We start from the raw sequence: 21,301 nt of genomic DNA, 5'->3' as shown, positions 1-21,301 counted from the left end.
ATTATTGTATTTATATTGCACATGTACATTACAAAACCTGCAACAGAATTATAAATAAAAAATAATTAGAAATTTTCAAGTGTCATTTTCACTCTGATGAACTGGCTTGTGTCTCCTGGGGTAAGAGCACTGAATTTGGGAGACCAGTTACCATAATCTGTAATGTTTTCTGTGATGATCTCCACCAAAGCAGAACTGATAATGCTCTCTTTTGTACCTCCATAATTTTATATTATTTGTTGACCTATTTCTCCTTTTATTTTATGAGATCCTTTAATCAGCGACTGAATCCTATTCATTTTTGTATTACTACCAGCTATTGTTTGCCCAGTATTCACTTACTTTTACTGCATTCAATCAATGCCAATCAATATTTATTGAATGTCTGCTATATACTAAGCATTGTTCTAAGTGCTGGGGACTGGGCAGCAAATTAATCAAGGTTCCTGACCTGACTTACCTTACATTTTAGTGTGTGTGTGTGTGAGGGGGAGACATAGACAATGAACAAACAAACAAATGTAAATGAAATTCTAGGTGTGATAAGTTCAAAGAAGAAAAATAGTGACATCATTTGGAAGTAGACCTAAGCTGAGGTCCTAAACAATTGCCTCTTTCTGTTAACCCAGTCACTTGAGACATCAAAAAACTGTGTTCTGTCCATATGGTTTATTAATCCACCTTCCTATGCCAGCAAAAAGTGTGGATTCTTATCAATATGATAAACCATGTGGAGAGAAGGGTTTGTAGAACGCTGGCTTTCCCTCCCCTTGTTGTTTCACTTCTTCTATTAGAAAACTAGGGCTATTTAGTTCTACAATTGCCTACATTAATCACTATTTACTTGACACTCACCCTGTTCTATTGCTAAGAAGTCCCTCCAGCCTACCTTCTGACCCCTGCTCCTCTAATATTTGTTCTGGACCTAGCCCTTCACGTGAATCATTCTCCCTAATACCTGCATCTCTGTGCCATTCAGTCTGACATCTAAAGGGCCCCCTTATGTTCTATCCATCCCTCGACCAGTTTCTTCCTCTCTATCCTTTGATTGTGGATAAACTTCCCTTTGTCTTCAATCTTCCCTTCAAAGATTTGGCCAACCTTTTAGCATTTTCTTCAGGAACACCATTTCTCTCCCAACCCTCTCCAATGAAGCCGGTTCCATTTTTAATTCCCCTGTCTCTCATGACCAGAAAAAGTGGTCAGTGTGTCCTTATTTCTCGTGGTTACTTTTAGACTACTCTCCCATGATAACATCTTCACTGAGGTTCTTCCATTTGATCATGCTACCTACCTTCTTTATTTCCTTGTTACAAAAATTGACTGATATTATGGAAACCCTTCCACCTCCAAATTCAATGTGTGAATCATAATTATTACTTATGTACCTATTCATATTTTTTTGACCAGCACATTTCTTGTGACTTAATACTCTGTTAAGACTTAGCCATCCATGTGGTGGGGACATTATTAATAAATACCCTGGTGCCATTCTTCTTTAATTTCTTCACCTCTTGTTACCTCATGCAAAATGGCCCCACACTCGTGATCTTGAGCCCCAGATTCCCTACTCTGATCACAACTTTGTGTCCTTTTTTTAATCCTCTCTCATTCCCATGAGCTGCTGTTTGTCCTTACGACCTTCAGGTCCTCAACTCCACCTACTCCAAGCTCTGCTCCAGCCTCATATGCCTTCTTCTCCAGCCTATTATGTATTGTAGATCATTTCAATTATGCAGCTGCTACCATTATAGAATCTCTTATCTCCTACATTTTATGACATTTCTAATTACTTTTTTCTCCTATTTTTTTCACTCACTCACTCACAGCAGATGACTTCCTCCTCAGTGTGTATTTTACCATCCTCCTGCCCTTTTGTTTCCATTTCTGAGGGGCTGGTCTTCTTCCCTCCTGAAACCATTGGATCTAATCCTAGGCCTCCTGACTCAAGATGGTGTCATGGTGTCATGGAGAAAGCATGGCCTTTGGCCCTCGCCCCCAAGGGCTAGAATTTCAGGCCTATTGTGAATATAGATATATGTTCTGGAACAGCTTGTTTAACCTCCTGGGACTTTAGATTTTCATCTGCAATGAAAAATAGTAATAGCATCTTTCTCATAGTGTTGATACGAGAACTAAATGATGAAACATAAGTGTATCTTGAATAATGCTGGAACAAAGTAGGTACAGAATAAATGTTAGTTTATCCCTTTCCCTCAGTGCTGTGTTAAGAATTCCTACCCTGCTTTCATTTTTTACATAAGTTCTCTAACTCCTTTTCCTTTGTGTACACATGTACTTGTACCTGCCCTACTCTAAACAAGCTTTTCTCAACCACTAAGTAGTAAATCCCATGGTCTTTTCTTAGTTGTAAGCTTCCTTAATCTCAAGGTTATATCTGATACTATTGATTGTACTTTTTTCTTGAAACTCACCTCCATTAGTTTCCATAAGTAAATTGCTATCCTACCTCTAACTCCTTCTTACATCTTAATTTCTCTGGTTCTTTTTCTTGCTGCTCCTAACAACAACAACAAAAATCCCCCTAAGATAAGGCCCCTGCTTTCTAGCCTTTTCTTTTTACAGTTTTTTCCCCAATGTTTTGATTCCCTCCCATGGCCACAGTTCTCACCTTTGAATTGATTTCTTCTACCAAATTTCCCCCAAGGTCCAATCCCAGATTTCCACCTACTCATCTCCACCTGCCTGTCCTTGAGATACTTTCATATTTATAAAACTGAACTCTTCATTTACTCTTCTTAACAACTTTCTCTAAAATGTCCCATTATTTTCTAAAATAATCTCTTACACTTTTCTTTATCTTGCCTCACATCTAATCAGTTGCCAGCACCCATTAATTATACCATCACAAGTTTGTGTTTCTCTTCAGAAATTATTGATCCCAATGCCATCATTTCTACTTCAGACTTTCATTACCTCTCCTCTGTAACTTAGAAGTATATTCCTAGCCAGTCTCCCATCTTACATCTACTTCCTCCATCTATACTAGATACACTTAGAGACATTTCCCAATTCAAAACACTTCAGTGGCTTCTGTTGCTTTCCAGCATTCCAGGTTCTTCATAAAGTTGGCCTGGCCTATCTGACACTAACTCATTTATCACTCTTTACTCCTAATGACCTGCATTTCAACTAAAGTGGAGTATTTACCCTTCTCCAAATGTACCTTACCTCTTTTTGTCTTCATTTATATGTTTATATTGTGCCTTTGGTTTGAAATAACTTCTGGTTCTCTCTCTACAGTTTGAAATCTTACCCTGCTTTCAAGACTCATTTCAAATCACTCCTCCTTCTTGAAATTACTTATACACTATACTACTCTTAATTTTGAGATTTTTTTTCCTTTGAGAAAGAAATTCAATTCTTCATATTATAGTTATTTTTACACTTATCTACTGTACACATAGTATGTTGTCTAAGAGCTAAACAGTGTTTTACTCATCTTTTTCTCCCACTTTGACTTAACAGATTATCTTGGTAATATTTATACCACAACTATTTGTTGAATTGACTTAAATTGAAAGTACACATTACTTTATTACATGCAAATCAAAACTCTGATTTAAGGAAAAAAAAGAGATGCTAAATTATTGATTGTTTAGGCTTTTTAAATATCAAATAAGATAGAAATCCACAAAAAATTAGTCTGTAAACACATAAAAGATAAAGCTGACCATGAGTGGACAATCAGGTAACAGACCTAGCACAAGAGAAAGAGAATAACTATTTAGGACGTGATTTCTAAAGGATTGTCATGAAGCAAAAAAGTCACCTGATTTCATAAACTGGCTTCATTTTGTAGAGGATTCAGTTTAGCATTTAAGAGACAAATTATTTGCTTGGCCTCTTACAGTCATTTCCAGGTAGGTGACAGTTATAAAAATAGTAACCTTTAAAGTCTGTGCTACTAAACATATACACAAAGGCTAAACAGTTACATGTCATTACTGCCTAGCCCTGCATGAATTTGACAGTGTGTGTTCATGTTTGTGCCTCAGTTCATTCATTTATAAATGTCACCTTCTTAGAGAGGCCCTCCCTGACTCCGCTACCTAAAGAACAAGTTCCTATCATGTGACTGTCAGTCCCTTTACCTTCCTTTGTCCTTTGTTACACCTGTGTGACCCATCTGTCTTCCTCACTGGAATGTAACCAGCATGGGGGTAGGGGCTTTGCTGTTTTATTGTCAGCAGTCTGTCCACTCTAGTCTAGAGGAGACTGCTACATGGTGAGAGTTCAGAACAGAAATATTTTTTGAATAAACAGAAGTGCCAAAAATAATTGACTCTTCTGTGACGTGTTTGTTACAACCCCCAGTTCTTTGATAGGATGTTTTTGGTACCCCTCAGATTTTGCTCACCTGGGCAATGTAATTGTAAAGCTCTCTAATCCTTTCTAGAAATCCTCTTTCATAAATTGGCCAGCCTACTCTTTCTCTTTCTGTGATTTATCCTGCATATTACATGAGAGAAGTTGGCCCGAATTTTCCCAATGAGTGAAAATAGGTTCCTAATTCAGGCTTTCACTCCTTATCCTTTCCTTTTAATTCACGGTCATTCTTGTTCCTAACTGGTCCCTGTTGACCTACCCAGAATCATTACTGGGAACCAGAAGATGGTCTGTAATTGAATTGGTATCACTGCTGTCACCATCAATTTGTGTAGGAAAAAAGGCTGAGGAAACACAAAGGCAGAAACTATAATTGAATTTGGTTACTCCAAAGGTAAAACACAGTTGCAATTTTCAGAGCATGGCAGGTCAGATGGTGAATGGGTAGGGGCTGAGTGAGATGGATTATCCCTGGGGGATATGAAAACCAAAGAAATGGACTTCAGCCAAAGTGGATAGTCAGAAGTCACTAAACCCAGAGCTTTCTGAAGGTCAGTTCTTTTTCTGGGCATGTAAGTACAGTGAATGCTGGATTATGAGGTGAAGGGGGGATCAGAAGATGTGGGTTCTAGTACCAGTTTCTTCAGTGGAGGTAAAACAATAAACACATTATTTAATTGCCCTGGGACACAGTCATCTCACTTATAATATTGGGACAATAACATAATTCCTGCCTCTCAGGGCTGCTAGGAGGACCAAATAGCATGGTATCTTTGATTGCTTTTGAACAGTGCTTCATGCTGTTTGGAAGCTGTCTTATTATGATTACATGATCAATGCCTTATTTCTACAGTGACTAATCATTTCCGTTAGCTTTTCATCCATTACAGAAAGCATACCACAGAGAATTGGCTTGCTCAAATTATATTTATTTAACTTTCAACCTCCCATTAATATATATTATCATGGCTAGGAATTTAACAGCCTGCAAGCCAGGAAATATGGAAGTGATAATCTGCATAGCATCCTTACGTTTTGGCACTTCTCTTGTCACCATGAGGGATAATGTTTACTCTGACAATATTTTATCAATGTTATCCACTTACTCTACTGCCTGGACAATTATTTTTGTGACTTACACTTTTGAGGGGACCATGTGACTAGATATTACACCCATTACGGATCAGTTTATGATCCTTCTCTCTTCAACCCAGAATTTTCCTCTACTGCTATTTTTGCTATTTTAAACTTTACTGCATTTGATGATATTCTAGAGCTCATTTAATGTCCTACTCTAATTCTGGCCCCTATAAATCTTTTAACAGAAAGAGTGTGAACTGCTTAAATTTTGTTTCCCTGATTCATATGTCTTCAAAAATGTGTAAAAGGTAACCAATAGGCCAAAGTTTATTTCCTTTTGTATCACCCGTTACTCTCAGAAATATTGGCAACCAGATATAAAGTTAAAAGTCTGAAATCCCAACGAGGGTCTAGAAATTGATCATCTATTAAGGACAGGTCACCATACAACCCAGTGTGCCCAAAGGGTTCTGGTTTATACCTGCTGTCTAGGAATAATTATTAATTGTACACCCTTGTCATCCACAAAATGTCTTATTTTAAGCAATAAATAACATGACCACCCTACCAAGGGCAGTCTTTCCAAAGCACCTTCCAACTCTTAGAACCATGAGTTATTAGAGCAAGAAGAATCTTTAGGGTCATCTGCCATTCTCTAACCATGTGTACTCTGAGGAAAGCTTAAAGAAGTCTGATCAATCAGATAACTTAAAAATTAGCCACGTAACTTTTGATGAACCCAGTGTTTTCCCTGACATTGAGTGTTAGCTCTAAAATGCTGGCACTGATCTAGAACCTACATGGTCTCTCTCTCTCTCTCTGGTCCTTATTGATATTTTCTAATTACAAATTAGTACATAATATTTAAAAATGGAAAACATTATGAACCGTGTAATAATTAGAAAGGAAAAGTGCCCCCATAACTCTATTCTCTAGATATAGCCAATATTAAATATATTTGACATATATTTATGGTTCTGAAAAGCATTTTGTTCTTGTGCTAAAGATCTAAGGAAAGATGTCTTACAGAATAGTTTTAGAAATATTCTAAAAGGCGATTCGAGTCATATTGAGTGATCCAGAGGCTGATGATTCTTTAAATTGATTTTTATAGAAATCAGTTTTATCTAAAGGCACAAGAAATAGAAATGGGGGCAGGAGAGCTTTATTTCTCCCCTTTATGCCTCCATGTCTTTGCATTGGAACCTGTCATTTGATTGTGCAAAAGTCCACTGATGAAAGGTAGTATGTTTTGGCTGATTCAACATAATGTGAATTACCTGCTAGTTAGTTTAGATCGTGACTCTTGGACTGGAACACTAATGGTCCTCTTTGGCTCCTATGGCTATCTTTAGTTGCAGTGATTTACCTGAACTGATCAATGGTGACGGGAGGCAGATGTCCTGAGAGTCCCCATTTCTCAGGATGAACTGTCATGGTGGACAATCTCTCCATTGTGCATAGAAGGTGGTTTGGGTACCAAAAGCACATGTCTAAAATTAAATTCTGGACTTCATGTTATAATGAAATCAATACCATAGAACTAATTAGCAAATATGGGTCCTAAACTTGCCTATGTAACTTTTGCCACTAATAATGTGACAGTGAGAGAAAAAAAATAAAATGGCAAAATGGATAAATAATTCTGTCATACTTTTCTCAGTTACTGCAAGAAGCCAAGAGGAACACAGAAACATTTTGAAGAATGTAAAGCGTTACTCAAATGTTAAGCTTGAAATAATTGTTTATTATACTTGCTTCAAGGTGTTGAAGTGGATATTCTGGATACTTCTGTTATTAAATTCTGCCTAAGTGAGATTATCGCAGCCTATGCTGTTTTGGCCACATTGGGTGGGTACAGTTAAGGTGTATCTTACAGCCCTAGGATATCCCAAGCAGAGTCCTTTTAATACTGGTCCCTCCAGTTTTACGATCAGATAGACATTTGGTCTGGTATAGAAAATGTTTAATCTCTTGGATTGAATAATCAGGGAATCAAGTTATACCACTTAATTCTTTATCAAATGAGTTTTGGATTAAAAAATCATCCTAAATTGTTCCTCACATTAAATTAATCCAAAAGTAGGATTCTTGATGCTTCTGTACTCCTTCCCTCTCCTCTTACAATTTCTGGATTGCTCATTTTCTAATGCTAAGGGCTCACACTCCCCTCGGGTGCCTGACTTCCGCTTTATCTCAAGCCCACCTGTGTTCTGAGCTTTACTGTCAGGGGCCTGCTGCTAATTCTGTGCTGACACTATCTTTTGAGCTCCTCAGAGGTGTGTTGTTAATGCTAACAATAAAAAATGCTTTCATGCAAAGTTCATTTCTGGAACCTGGTAACATTACGAAAACAAAAATAATAACAAGGCTGATGATATTTCGATGATTATCCAGTTCCACCTGGCTTGGGTTTGATAGCCTGTTTGATAATCCACAGCAGTAACAACCATAATAGAAGATGGAGGTGTATGAGAAAATCGTAGTGTGCAGGATTACGCCAGCTAGTCCTAGCCCAGCTCCTTCTGCTAGTCAAATCGGTGATGCAATCTTCTCCATTTCCCCCGAGTCACCTCTCTCCAGAATGACAGAGAATACATTTGATGCTTCTTACCCTGCCCAGATCCACGACCTCCTACCCCTTTGAATAATCACTGCTGTTAAGGAACCCAGTGACTCCTTGGCATTCAGCCTCAGCCCAGTAGCCTGTTCTATCATTTTTTTTCCCCTTACTGAATTGAATTGCAAATCGAGACATGCCTCAGTGAAAGCACTTATATTTCTGATCTGCATCCTGATTCCCCTTCTCCTCAGGGACAGCAAAAGCCCTGAGGAAATGTAGTCAGCCTCAGTTAAGCCAACCCTCTGATCAGATTAGCTCCTCACTTAATAAGTCTTGAGGTAGGCAGCCCAGCTGCGCTCCATCCCGTTTCACATAAGCGGAAGGCTCAATGGAAGGCTCAATAAGCGGAAGGCTCAAAGGCTGTAGAGTGGGGCCTATCAATGTAACCTTGGATCTGGTTTCTCCAGTTTTATCATGACAGTTGGAGCAAAAGGCACATTTGCAAGTTCCAATAGGGAGATAAACCATAAGAAGAAAGAGCTGAAAAGTGTTACCTAGGGGAGGTGGAAAAGGTGTGGACTAATAAAACTTTAGAACTTATTTACTCCTTTTAGGCATTTAGCCCAAACAAGACATGATTCTTCTGATAGCATGAGATCCCAATCCTTTCACTTCTTCAGCCCTCTGGCTTCTTTTCCTAATATGTAAAAAGTGTTGAAATAACACAAGATAACTCTGAAAGACCCTTTCTGCTCTGAACTCCCATGAGATCCTCAAGCCCTATGTTTTTATGGACAAGATATTTTGAGAAAAGAATGAGACCTCAACATTGGTCATTCATTTAACTACTCATGCATTTGGCAAACATTAATTCAGTACTGATCACAGGCAGGCACTCAGGTAAGTAACCACAGACCTCATGGCAAAGACTCACAATTTAGTGGAGAAACAGGGCCATAAAGTATAATCTTAATCCAGTGTGATCAATACAAAATAAAGACCATACAGGATATTATGGGTGTGCCAAAGAGAGACTGTAACATCTATTACAGAAAGAAAAATTGCCATGCCCTGTTTACAAGTTAAGAAGAACCATAGGAGTCTGCACTTTTCTTATCTCTCCCTTGGTGCCCTCATTTTTCATCCTCCAGGCCTGCTGTGTGTCTTATCTCAGGGTCTGAAATATGATCATTTGCTTAGTATAAGGATGATAATTCATAGAAATGATTTGAGGCACCTTAAAGTTTGTGTTTAACTACAGTCAGCCCTATGGGATCCCAGAACAGAGCCTGTTGAATTTGTCTTGTGTTGTCTTCCAACCCAAGCATGTTATCAAAAGTGGAGGTTGGCCCCAGACAACCTTACATATATGGTTACTTATCTTAAGGAAGAATAGGAAACCAGCAATATTTTGAAATATTAATTTATCTGTTTTTGAAAATAACCATAAAGTGAGGCAGGAGCATTTGTTATTCAGTGCTTTGTTGCTCTGTGACTGAAGGTTGCTGTAGAGTGCTATGTTCTTCCTCAGGTTTGGACATAGGCCTTTCTCTTTCTTGGACAGTATCGCTGTGCACTAGAAAAACATGCTGGATCACTAGTCAGGAGACCTAGGGTTTGGTTTTAGCTCTACCACTAACTAGCAAAGTGACTTTGGTCAAATTACTTAAACTCAGAATCTTGCATTACACAAAGTGGTTGGATGAAATGATCCCCAAGTTTCCCTCCAGTTTTGAGAGGATAGTTTCTGTTTCCCTATGAATCTCTGATAGTCTCTGATCCCAAGGATGTCTGTGAATGTGTGTGCTTGACAAAATATGCTCAAAACGTAAGAAGTTAATATGAGGTCCCCTAGGAAGCAGGCTCTGAGATGGAGATTATCAAGCAGATGGTTTATTGGAAGTGTATTGGGAGTGCTCTTGGGATGGATTCCAATGGAAGGAAAAGGAAGGAAGCAGGAATGAGCAGAGAGACAAATAGAGCTTTGATGCAGTCTCAATGAAAACACAGATGAGGTGAGACTTCAGAGACATCCTGATTTGGAAGGAGGCCTAGGCCTTGATACCCTTGTGTTGAGCAGTCATTGGATGCAGCCTGGCATGAAGCAGCCCTCTTTAGTCAAAGTAGTCCCCCAGAGGGGCTGGTAATCAAGGGCTTTCTACCAGAAGCACTTCCAGTAGCTGGAAGAATAAGTCCTTCATTCCTGAAAGGGGCAGTACATCACAGCATCCACCCCAGAATGTCTGTGTGCTCTCTCTTGTGAGCATCAGTAGAATACATCTGAAAATACCTAACACCATGTCCATGCTCAATACATGCTTATTTGTCCATCCAATCCACCCACCCACCCATCCATTTTTTTGTTACTTTTTAAATTCTTTCATAGAGGTCATAGGACTAAAGGAGAGAATCAGTTGGTGATTCCTCTTATTAGCAAGAAGAGATTCCTGTTTAAGGAAGGAGATTGGATCTATTGATACGCTTCTAATCTGAAGCTACCTCTGTTCCATGATTCTATACTAGTTAACAGTAGTAACAACTGAATACTGCTCTGTGGTTTGCACAGAGTTTTTGAAATATGTCATTTTATTAGATCCTCACAACTACCTTATATGGCAGGCTAAACTGGTAATCATAGTTTATCGAGATGAAGAAGCTGAGGGTAAATCTAATAACTTGTCCCAAACCAGGGTGGGATGAAAGGAGACTTAGAATCCAGGTCTGCTGATTTCTGGGTTGTTTCCATGGTGCCAGAGTCAGCAGGCTATGGAGCAGCTGATAAGACCCGGGCTTGGGGCAACCTGTCTTCTTGGAGAATCTTTCTTCAACTGAAGCTGAGTAACTGGGCAACATTAACTTCCAGGGACAGGGAACCTATGGGCCCCTTCCCAGTGTTTCAGTCCCTACGTTTCACTTCCCTGCAACTCACTCAGCCTGTGCACAGTCCTGTGTATATACTGTCAGTGGGCCCACTAAGCTAGGTAATAGTACACACAGAGGACCAGACATTGTTCCTTGTGATCTAGTATGGATTTATGGTGAGAAAAAGTCCTGGCAGGCAGATACAATGTCACCATATCATAGACCAGTGCTTCTCAAACCTTAACCTGCGTCTGAATCACCTGGAGATCTTGTTAAAGTGCAGACTCTGGTTCAGTAGGTCTGCAGTGGGACCTGAGATTCTTCATTTTAAGCATGTACCCAGGTGATGCTGATGCTGCCTGGTTCATGGACCATAGTTTCCCTTTCTCCCAGTCACGGAAACCCAGGCTCTTTCACAACAGGAGCCCAAGACTGGTCCTTGCTTTAAAAGCTAATTGGAGCCAGGATCTAAAAGAAACAGTTATAATCTTACTGTAATTATAGTTTCTTTTCTCTTCCACCTCTTCCTAATCTCCACCCTTTCTAAGGAAAAAAGGAATTGAAGAGAATGGCAGAGACCAAGGAAGGGAGGAAAATAAGAGAGAGAAAGAAAAACAAAAACCAAATTGGCTATGTGGTCAGAAACAGCCAAGCTGTAGATTTCTGTGATGCTAGTAGCAGGTGCCACTGGATTGGAGCCTCTTCTTGTTTAGCAGGGTCAACATTATCCATTTCATGAAAGAAAAGAGGAAGCCATACGGATGAAATCTGCAGACACCAGAGGGAAAGACGCTGTGGACAAGCATCTTTCCCTTTGGTGAGTAAGCGGCGGTCCTTGGGGTTAGAAGCCCAGAAGAAAGCCTTGTGATCCTGTTAAAGTAGTGCCATTAATGGGCTGTGGCTGGGCATTTATCCAACAGAGCACCCCTCGCTGCAGTCCCGGGGGTGTTGATTTACTCCTTGATGGTGTCTGTACTGTAGAATATGGCTGCATTTCTTGGCTTCTTAGGCTGGCGGAGGGGGTGGGTGGAAGCAAATGCTTTTGAAGTGATTTTTTTTGCTAAAACATTCAAAGTGTTTTTTCCTAAGGGGAATGAAATATTTTCTGAGTTTTCACTGTATGGTTTCTCCAAGCTATAGAAGAAGAGGGCAGGGAATGGAGGCGGGAAACAGCCTTAGTCAGGAATGTTCTCTGGAGTAATACCAGTCAGGGTGGTGGGGGAAGGGAGCTTTTTCCTATAAGGCAAGCCTCTCTCTCTAAATGCAAGGAGAAGAAATATGGAAATCAGGGCTTGCTCACCAGGGAAAAACTGTCAATTCGGTGGTGGAATATACATGTGAATGGAATATTTAAAACAGGCTTGGTCAAAGCTCCATGAGGTATTCTGTGCAGTGCAGCATCTCTGCCAGTCACCTGCTATCTTCCTGACTCTCCATCCTGGTCTCAGGGCGGAGGTGTCGGAAAGGCCAGGGTTGTTGCTGATAGCCATTGTCTGTCTATTGTCTGTCTGTGTCCTCAGGAGGGTGTGTGCATGAGTGAGTGAGCTGTGTGGTGGGGGAAGGGTGACAGCCAGGGCTGTCCAGGAGCAAGTGTCTCTGGAGCTGAGTTCAGGCCCTGGCGCCAGCCTTCCAGAGGGAAATCAGAGCATGGTAATTAGGCATATCCCCCCTCAGGCAAGTGGTGAAGGAGTTTTCTTTCCCTGAACACCAGCCTGCAGAGATGAAAACCAGGAGGCAACAGCAGGATTTGCCTGCTCCCTCAGCTCAGGATTCCTGAGGCCCGTGATGAGAAGGTTGTGCTGCTCTGAGTATCTGTCACAGGTGACATTTGTTATTGATTTGAGCATCCTGGTCTCTTTTTCATAGAACTTTCTTACCCACTTGTTTGATTTATCACAAAGAAATCATATTCTATCCTTGAACATTGAAAACTGTGGCTTTCTGAGAAAAATGGCTTAGTGAGAGGCAGGGAGTTAGAACAGGGAGGTATACGTTTACTTACAGGAAATCTCCATGGAACTGGGAATAACTTAAAACTTAAAATAGCGTATTTTGAGAGAGAACTTACAGCTTTTTAATTGATTTGCATGTGTCATTCCATTGAGTTTCAAAAGAGGACTGAGGTAGGCATTGTGATGGCCGTTTCACGAATGGGGAGACTGAGACTCCGAGAGGCTGTGATTCGTCCAGGGTCACACAATGCAAGTGGCAGATGTGGGACTCAGTAAAAGGCCTTCCACTACATTGTGACAGCTCTCCAGAAATGAACTGTTCCATATCATCTCCACATGGCAACCCTACCTGCCTTAGCCATCCATTTTACTGTTGCCTGTAGAAAATAGATCAATCCCCACCCACTTTGTCATTCTGGGCCACATTATTGGTTGTTATCATCTCATTGGATTTATTTTTTTAAAAGATCAAAATTTCTCCTAGTGGACTATAAGGGGAGGTTGCCAAGCCTGTCCTACTCACTGTGATTTCAGGGGAAGCACAGGGTACCTCTTCTGTGCCAGTGTTACAAAGATGATCTGAGACACCAGCTTTTACCACATTTTGGTTTAAAGCAAGTGAGAGGCAGTAGAGTAATGTAAATATCAGCATGGGCTTTGGAATCAGAGCTCCCTGCATAGTCCAGTCTTGTCACTGATTAACCTTTCTAGGCCTCAGTTTTATCATCTGTAAAACAGGAATAATAATACCTCTCTGAGAGGGATTCTGTGAGGGTTAAAGGATGCATGTGAAATGGTTAGTAGGGTGAATAGTCCTGAAATGTTAGTGGCTGCTATTTTTAGGTGCATAGACTGTGCAGTAGGACCCTTTAGAAGACATTTGATTTTGAAAGACTTGTAAGAATTCGAGGTGATTTAAATCACTTTCAACTGACAGGATTTTACTTTCAGCTCTGTGATTCTGGGGGTCTAGGAAATACTATGATTCATGCATCTTTGTGTTTCTCACAATTACCAAGCACAAGGGCTTACACAGAAAAGGTGCTCAATTAATTCCAGCTGACTGGGTGAGATGGGGAGGAGTGTGAATGTTGTGGGGGTAGGGGATGCTGGTTGCAAAGCTATGGGGAGAAGGGGTATGTGGGATGTGCCCTTTGACCACAACCCAACGTCTTTGGATACCTTCTTTATAGCTTTGCCTTTGAGGCACAATATTCTTCTTTCTCCTATACTTTTTCCAGAATTCAGTGTCAACAGGGAGACTTATGATTGTTGTCTTCAGTATAATAAGCTCTGTGCTACTAGGTATGAGAGACTCTTTGTTCATAATTAAAGAGAGAAGCAGTTACCAAAATAGACAGAACTTCTAACATTCCTTAGCTTTGGAGGTTAAAGACTAACCACTTCTGAATACACTGTCCTGCTATTCTTGGCCCACACCTTTCTCTTCCTGATTATTCACCAAGTCCACATTCTTACACATTCCATTCTTTTTCTCTTCCTAGATGAAACTGTGCTTTCCTGGGTTCCCTGGCCATTGCTGTAGTCACAAAGGGCTATACCTTAGGCTCAATTCTGTCTTCTAAGTGTCTCCTCTACCTTTTATGAATTATCCCTTGAGATCCCCATTTCAATACTGGAGAAAGCAGAGAGGCCCTGTGTTCAAGACCTCTGGGGATCTGAGATAAAGAGACCTCTTTAGATCTGTTTACCTTGGGGTTGATGACAAGTAAAATGTCTGTTTTGATCGGGGTCATCTTGATGGGTAGAGCTGCCTATATGCTGAGATGGAGAAGGGAAGCTACAATGAGGTATGATAGAAATGTCATTGGGAGTCCTATTTACTCCCAAGTCACATTACTCTTAAGGCATTAAAAGGGGTTAGTGCTTGTTGTTTGTTAGTTTTAGCACCTAAAGTTCTACATTAGAGATGCTCAATCAGATTGAAACAGGTAGACCTAGAATCATTTTCTAGCTTTGACCACTACTAGATCTATGACCTCAGGCAAATTACTTTAGTTACCTCATTCCATAAAATGGGAAATATAATCTATCTCCTTTGTGATTGTACATAAAATAGAAATAATGGGTGTAAAGTGATTCTTGGTGACTGATACATATTAGATGCACAATAAATGGGAGATACTTATTATTAAAACATTTAAATATGTTTAGACTAATATTTACTATAAATATTAAAGTATTTATCGACTATTCCTCCAGAAATCACTCACTGAAATATTAATAGACCTCCGGGGAGGAGTAATATACCCAGTTTATCAGTTTAACTAGCTTTCACCTTGGAAAGCAGTGGTGAGGTTGCAAGTTATGGGACAAAGAGAGTAGGATGTTAGAGGAAAGTGGGTGGTGCCCACAGACTAAACTGGAGACAGATGTCTATCACTAATGTGTATTAGTTGGACCCATGATGATGATGCTGAGAACTATGGTGGATCAGTCCACAGAACTCCTAGCCATGGGAAGCGTCCTTTATCACAACAGTACCAAGTGGGCATTGGCGTTCCTATCATTTTGATGAAAAAAAAAAAAAAGAAGGAGAAGAAGGAGAAGAAGCAGCAAATATATCAAGTATCAACTCAAGTTTATAAAATGGATGAATGAAATAGCTTGGATTTGAACCCAAAGCCTGTTCTCTTCCCACAGTATCATACTGTCTCCTTACTTACTTATTCTTCATTCCACACAAAGTAAATGTTTTGCTATTAACCACATATTCCACTTATCCATTCAGTATCCATTTAACCAGTATTTGTTGGAAACCTCCTATTTGCCAGGGAGTTTATAGAGGATGCAAATAGAATACAATTCATAAGGCATTACCCCTCATCTCCCAGCGCTTGCAGTCTGATAGGGGAAATAATTGCAGTACAAGGCAGAATGTAAAAAATGCCAAAAGAGAAGTATGTTTCTCTCCTTCCCATAGATAATCAATAATTAATCTTACTTTGTATTTTTCTCATACCTGTCTTCCAAGGAAACCAAATGCTTTGCATATATTATCTTGTCAACACTCCCAATAGTAGAACAGCTTCATAGTTCAGTTCCAAAAACCTATCAGCTTGTAACACTGTGTGCAGCCAATCTCAGTTTCTCATGTCAATCAGAGCTGTGACACAATGTCTTGCAATTAACATCAATAATCTCAAGTACACAACACCAGCCATGGGGGTCACACACCTCAGTTTTATTTAGATCTGTGTAAGCCCATATCCACTTTTACTTTTACATATTGTGGACTGATAAGCCCGTCAGTGGGGCAGTAGTGGGGAGAAAAATAAAAAGAAGGAAGCAGTTCCTTTCCATTTGGCCAGCAGCAGAAGGCAAACCCCTAAGGGAAGTTAAGGGGCACTGGGGAGTATCTGAATGCTGAGTTATAATGAAGCCTACCACGTATGGAAAACTGACGACGTGCTAGGAGCAGTGCTGAGTGCCTTACGTTCAGCACTTAACACCACCCAGACACACCGAGATTGAGAGGGCTGTACTTACTTTTAGTTAAGCACTCTTACTCCATTCTCTTTTAAGTGAAGAAACTGAAACTCAGATTAGTTAAGTAACTTGACTTAGGCTAGGCAGTGAGTCTGAAGTGAGCTGGAGCTCAGCCACAAATCAGATCTTTTAAAGCTCAGGTCCTAATGACTATGCCATACCCCTTCCCAGGATTGGGAGAATCAAGAAAAGCTGCAGGTAGGTAAATCCTAAATGTCTGGGGAGGCTGCAGGCAAGAACTAGGAAGATAGAAATTGGGAAACAATCAAGTTTAAGGTGAGACATGAAATGTGTAACAGTGAGAGCTCTTGTTTGAAATAACTGAAGCCCAACTCAAGCTATCTTTAATTATAGAGGAACTTTTTGTCTCAAGGCAGTATTGGAAGAAGAATGGGTCCAGTGGTCTTCATCTGGGAAATGAAGGCCTCAGGTCTCTGTCTGTCTCTGTCTCTTCATACTGCAACTCTGCTTCTCTCTTTTCTTTTCATTATTTGACACCAGCTCACTCCATGAGGCTGAAACCATGTCTATATGCTGCCTCAGAATATCTTCAAAGCTTCATGACATGTGAGGGAAAAGGAGCTGTTTTCCATAAATTTCAGTTAGAAAAACCCCTAGACAATTTCTGATTGGTTTTGCCTAGATTATTTACCTTCCTGTGATTAGGGTCATACTTTGGCTGGAACCTCACCCCAATCAACCAGAAGGATGAAAACTGTTTCTTCTTCTAGAAAAAGAGGAAAAAAGATATTAGTGGAGGAGATCAAGAAGGTAGAGTAAGAGAATGTGGAGCTCATCTCCCCCCACAAACATATCAAAAATACACCTACACATGGAACAGTTCTCACTGAAAACTAACTGGAAACTGGCAGAAAGACTCCTGTACAACCAAGACTGTAAGAAAAATACATTATCCAGGCAGGAAGGGAAGAAAAGCTATCGGGTGAGGACTTGTACCTGTGGGAGGGGACTCAGGATAAGGGAAATTACACAGATGAACACCCTCCTTGCGGAGTGAATGGGTCGAAGCACAGGCTGGGTGTCCCAGTTCTGGGGTCCTGTGCAAAAGAGACAAGTCCCCTTGGTTGGTTAGAGGACAGCTGGGACAAAGAGAAGGGCTGGGAAAGCCTGGGCTCCATTTGTGAGTAGCACACACATAAGCTAGCCCCTGAGACAGGGCAGAGAGAGGTCTGCTACAGTGGCTGCACACCCCAACCCAAGCTGAGCAAATGCTCTGGCCCCCCTCACTCCATGCCATGGTTTGGCACGGGATCTGGGGCAGCCACAACCAGGGAAAAGACTTGATGGTGGAACGGTTCCAGGGAGGAGCCTGGGTGGGGCAGAAGCAGCCACTGTTGGCACTTAGCAGTGCCTCAGAAGCCACCCGGATCTCTGATGGCAGCCACTACACCACAGCTAACCTTCCAGTACATACCAAGAGTCCACCTGGGCCCTGCCAGTCCTTTGGAGTTGGTCCACAATAGAACAGGGCAATGGAAGTAGGGGGCAGTGATCACCTGTGAGAGACAATTGGGACTTGCATCTGAGGCTGAAAATGAGCTGAGCCACAGTCATCTACATAGGCAGCACATCAGACCTCTCTCCATGCACAGGCCCCACTTGCTTCAACACTCCTCTCCTCTGGGGATAAGGTCTTGGTGTGGGGAGAGTGAAAAACACACACCTGAAGGAAGTGAAGCCAACTCGAGCCAGACCATCAGGGCTTCTGCTTCAGCAACTTGGAATCAGACCCCACTCTGACAGAACAGTGATGGTCACTGAGCAGAGAGGAAGTCCTGCCTCATACTTGGTGCCAGCTCTAGATGCTACAAAACAAGAAAATTACAGACCAATATTTTTGATGACTATAGATGCAAAAATCCTCAACAAAATATTAGCAAACCAAATTCAACAATATGTCAAAAGGATCATACACCATGATCAAGTTGGATTTATTTCAGGAATACAAGGATGGTTTAACATTTGCAAATCAATGTGATACACCACATTAACAAAAAGACAAAAATCACATGGTCATTTCAATAGATACAGAAAAAGCATTTGACAAAATTCAATATCTGTTCATGACAAAAACTCTCATCAAAGTGGTATAGAGAAAATGTATGTCAACATAATAAAGGCCATGTATGACAAACCCACAGCTAACACCATGCTCAGTGGTGAAAAGTCAAAAGCCTTTTGTCTAAATTCAGGAACAAGACAAGAATTCCCACTCATGCCATTTCTATTTAACATAATATTGGATAATCAGAAAAGAAAAAGAAATAAAAAGCATCCAAATTGGAAAGGAAGAAGTAAAACTATCACTATTTGCAGATGGTATGATACATTGTATTGAAAACCATAAAGTCTTCACTCAAAATCTATTAGAACTAATAAGAAAGTAAAAACACAATCCTCTTTAAAATCACATCAAAAAGAATAAAAGATCTTGGAGTAAATTTGACTAAGGAGGTGAAAGACCTGTGCTCTGAAAACTATAAAACATTGAGGAAGGAAATTGAAGATGATACAAAGAAATGGAAAGATATTCTGTGCTCTTGGATAGGAAGAATTAATACTATTAAAATGGCCATACTACTCAAAGCAATCTATAGGTTTAATGCAATCCCTATCAAAATATCCATGACATTTTTCATAGAATTAGGATAAATAAGCCTAAAATTCACATGAACTCAGAAAAGACCCCAAATTGCCAAGGTAATCTTGAGAAAAAAGAACAAGGCTGGAAGTATCACTCTCCCAGACTTCAGATTATAGTACAAAGTTGCAGTAGTCAAAACAGCATGGTCTTGGCACAGAAAGACACCTAGATCAGTGGAACAGAATGGAAAGACCAGAAAAAACCCCACGCACTTATGGTCGATTAACCTATGACAAAGGAGGCAAAATATACAATGGAGAAAGACAGTCTCTTCAACTAGTGGTGCTGGGAAAACTGGACAGCTACACATAAAAGAATGAAAGTAGAATATTCTCTCATGCCATATACAAATATAAACTGAAAATGAATTAAAGATCTAAATGTAAGACCTGAAACCATAAAATTCCTTAAAGAGAACATATGCAGAACACTCTGACATAAAATATAGCTGTATTTTTTCAGATCTGTCTCCTAAGTCAAAAGAAATAAAAGCAAAAAATAAACAAATGGGACCTAATTAAACTTAAACATTTTGCACAGAAAAGAAAATGATTGACAAAAATGAAAAGACAATCTACTGAATGGGAGAAAATATTTGCAATTGATGTAATCGATGGAGGGTTAATATCCAAAATATATAAATAGTTCATATAATGCAATGTCAAAAAAATAAACAACTCAATCAAAAAACTGGCAGAAAACCTGAACAGACATTGTTTCAGAGAAAACATACAGATGGCCAACCGGCACATGAAAAGATGCTCAATGTTTCTAATTATCAGAGAAATGCAAATCAAAACAACAATGGGATATTACCTCACACCTAGTAGAATGGATTTCTTTAAAAAGTTTACAAAATCAAATGTTGGAGGGAATGTGGAAAAAGGGAACCCTGGTACAATGCTGGTGGGAATGTAATTGGTGCAGCCACTATGGACAATAGTATGAGGTCCCTCAAAAAAGTAAAAATAGAACTATCATATGACCCAGCAATTCTTCTTCTGGGTATATATCCAGAAAAAAATGAAAACACTAACTCAAAAACATGCACCCAGTGTTCATAGCTGCACTATTTACAATAGCTAAGACATAGAAGCAGCCAAAGTGCTTATCAACAAACAAATGGATAAAGAAGATAGGAGATATATATATCTCACATACACACACATACAATGGTATATTACTCAACCATAAAAAAATAATGAAATTCTGCCATTTGCAGCCATATGGATGGATCTAAAGATATTATGCTTAGTAAAGTAAGTCAGACAGAGAGACAAATACTGTATGATATCACTTATATGTATAATCTAAAAAATAATATAAGTGAATATATATGCAAAACAGAAACAGACTCACAGATATAAAAAATAAGCTAGTGGTTGCCAAAGGGAAGAGGGAAGGAGAACAGGCAAATTAAGGGTACAGGATTAAGAGATACAAACTACTGTGTATAAAATATGTAAGCAAGAAGGATAAATTGTATAGCACCAGAAATTATAGACCTTATCGTCTAATAACTTTTAATGGAGTATAATCTGTGAAGATACTGAGTCCCAATGTTGTATAACTGAAACTAATATAATGTTGTAAATCAACTCTACTTCAATAAAAAAGAGAGATGTCAGGCTTACAATAACAACAGATATTTACTACAAGCAGAAACCAGTTTAGCCGTAAGAATAACAGACATTAATTATGTATAGAAAATACACCTTAGGAGAATATTTTTCCCACCCAATGAGGCTTCCTGCTGCCACGTGTTAATCCACACCAACCCAAGATGTACAGCATCACTGAGTCACAGAATCCTTCCATCTCATACCTCTCCCCATTGCTCTCTCTGATTTGTTCACATTGTTACTCCTTTGGCCACTAATCTTGTACGTACCAAGCTCATTCTTCCTTAGATTATACTAGCTGTTCCTCTGTTTGCAATAACTTTCCCCAAGTTATTCAGATATCAACTCAAATATTACCTCTTTATAGAGGATGTCCCTGGCTTCTTGTTTACTATAAAGCAATCCCTTGCCAGCTTTGTCTTACCATAGTGCTTAACACCACTAATATTCTTATTTTCTTTTCACCTCTCCTCTTATCTTCATTCCTTTTTGGTTTCACTTCACTAAAACATAGGTTCTATGGGAGCAGAGATCTTTTCTGTCTTACTGTCCATGACAATGCCAGCACCTACACTAGTCTGCTGTACTATATGCAGGTCCTTAATACATATTTGTTAAGTAAATTACTGAATGAATGAACGCTAAACTTGGAAGGGACACAACATTTAACTTGGAGATTTGTATATAAGAAGTGCTT

At 39.7% G+C, this 21,301-nt stretch overlaps 1 protein-coding gene and 1 long non-coding RNA gene across 2 annotated transcripts in view; one reads left to right on the top strand and one right to left on the bottom strand.

The window, feature by feature from the left end:
- Positions 1 to 21,301, top strand: part of GAP43 (growth associated protein 43) — a 457,292-nt gene that overhangs the window by 179,140 nt on the left and 256,851 nt on the right. The gene's annotated exons all lie outside the window — the stretch shown is intronic.
- Positions 16,476 to 21,301, bottom strand: part of LOC140697426 (uncharacterized) — a 71,504-nt gene continuing 66,678 nt past the window's right edge. The window contains exons 2-4 of the long non-coding RNA XR_012074479.1: positions 18,002 to 18,143; positions 16,970 to 17,044; positions 16,476 to 16,873 (exon numbers count right to left, since the gene is read on the bottom strand). This is a non-coding gene — a long non-coding RNA (uncharacterized lncRNA). The remainder of the gene's footprint in view (positions 16,874 to 16,969; positions 17,045 to 18,001; positions 18,144 to 21,301) is intronic.

Source organism: Vicugna pacos, chromosome 1 (genome assembly GCF_048564905.1).
Source record: "Vicugna pacos chromosome 1, VicPac4, whole genome shotgun sequence".
NCBI lineage: Eukaryota > Metazoa > Chordata > Mammalia > Artiodactyla > Camelidae > Vicugna > Vicugna pacos.
The sequence above is the reverse complement of the archived record's forward strand: the minus strand, read 5'-3'. Positions and strand labels throughout refer to the sequence as shown.